The following is a 2298-nucleotide window of genomic DNA, read 5'->3' on the forward strand; positions in this document are numbered from 1 at the left end:
ACATTTATGGTCGAAGCTAGCATTACATCCAGAGGGAAACCTGACAATTTCTTGACCCATATATACCAAAACAGTGCTTCCAAAAAGTGATGAGTGCCCATGATCCTGGATGACAAGTATGTGAAGCAAAATGCTGTGCTGCTCCAACAGAACTTGCCAATAACAATTACAGTCATGGTACGGAAGCAAATGAATCCAAATCAGTAACAGAGATAACCAAACACAATATCCAGATGGATATTATGGCAAGTACAAAGATGATTAGCCAAGGGTTTAACAAAATAGAAGTGAAAACATTATTTTGTGCATTATTTGCACAAAAGAACTTGGTTTTAGTCTAGATATGTTTCATTTAATGAAATTAAAGCAAGACCTGTGTAATTTTATCTTATCTTCCTCAAACAGTATTATACTATTGTTAATAAAAAACGTATTACTTACAAACATTTTTTTTCTATTCCTGCCTCTTTCCTAAATTTTTGCACTCAACATGCTATTGGAGTTCATTCTATAATGAATCCAATCAATTATATATGAAGTAAAAGGGATACTGAAAATTTACTTTATTAAAGATACATAGTTTTATAAACTTCTAATTAGAATTGTATTTTTAAAACGATAAATTTTAATTTTAATTTTATGCTTAGCATTTGGTTTCTACATAGAACTTTAAAATTTCATGTTTATTGTTAAACTTCATATTGGTAAACTAAATATAATGTATAGGGGTTTTAGATATTAATATCACAATTACATCTGCTAATTTTAAACAAAACCATGACTGATGTGGAAAATATGTAAAGAGTTACTCCATATTATTTAGGAAAATATACATATATACCAAAAGTAAAAGTATAAAGAAATGCATGGGAAAGATAAATAAATTTAGGTACCTCAGTGTGGGGGAGGACAATACAACTAAGTATAAATGCATAAGAAACAAGGATAATGCACATTTCACATTAAAAAAAAAAACATTTCTGGAGTACTTTATAGTTAAAAATTTAAAAAGAAAACTATTGATAAAAACTTGCCTTCTTACAAGTCTTCTATTTTAGTAAATTTTTTTCATTGACATCTTCTCAATCTGTCCATCCAATTTAAAATTGGAATGTCCACACAAGACAGACACACACATACTTACTTGCCTTATTTTCTCCACAGCTCTTAACCTGTTTTGTCTGTTTTTTCAAGTAACCATCACTAGACTACGAGCACTTTAACTGAAGATGTATTTGTTTACTTTGTTCCCTTGTATAATCCTCAAGTCTAAAAATATCTGGCATATAGAAAGTACTCAATAGATATTTGTCAAATGAATGAATGAATGAGTAACTTTGCAGGTTTCTTCTGTTTCAGTGAAGCTTAGTTGATATGAGCTTATTTGAAGTTAGAACGTAGATGAATGTCCAAAACATCGCACATTGGTCAGCTGAAATCTGCACTTCTCTGTATTAAAGATGTTTTTGAATCTCTTCACTGTCAGATTAATCTGTTCTAAAAATTATACCCTTTAAGACAACAGAAATTTAAAAAAAAAATAAGTGTTACAACCATTCTGGTTGCTTCAAAGGGACTAATTAGAGCTATGAGATTGAAATTGAAAGGTTAGTATTTACTCATTGAAGTATGTATTTTTCACCATTAATGTAACCTTAACTCTGTCTACAAAATAATGAATAATGGAAAAAAGCTATTCATAACATAATTGATTCCAAAATACTTGAAGTTTATTTCCAAGGGCACATAAAATACAATATAATATAAATATTTGAAAATTGAGATTCAAGAAGGAAATGAAGTGGAGCTAGTATTAGTTAATATATGACTAAATTTCACATTAGCTGCAAATGGGCCACATGATCTATTACAATATATAACCTTATAACGCAGACTGTGTAAGTATTATAACATCTTTATATACCAAAATATTACAATGTTATTGGTATTAAAAGATTTTCTTTGAGTCCTTGAACATTAATTACTAATCCTGTGCTTTCCTAGAGATTCATCTACTTCACCCTTTACTGGTTATGGTTTGAATCGTGTCCTCTCCTCCCCCCCAAAAAATGTGTTGGAATCCTAAACCTTATACCTGTGGATATAATCCTGTTTGAAATTAGGGTTTTCTTTGTTACGTTTAATGAGGCCACACCTGTGCAGGGTGTGTCCTAAACATAATCACTTCTGAGTTATAAAAAGAGCAAATTAGACCCCGAGACTATGGCCCCTGGACACCCTGCTAACTCAGAACTGAAGGCACTCCTGAAATCCACCTTTCAACCAAAGATTAGACAG

Source organism: Trichechus manatus, unplaced genomic scaffold, assembly GCF_000243295.1.
Source record: "Trichechus manatus latirostris isolate Lorelei unplaced genomic scaffold, TriManLat1.0 scaffold00085, whole genome shotgun sequence".
NCBI classification, from domain to species: Eukaryota; Metazoa; Chordata; class Mammalia; order Sirenia; family Trichechidae; genus Trichechus; species Trichechus manatus.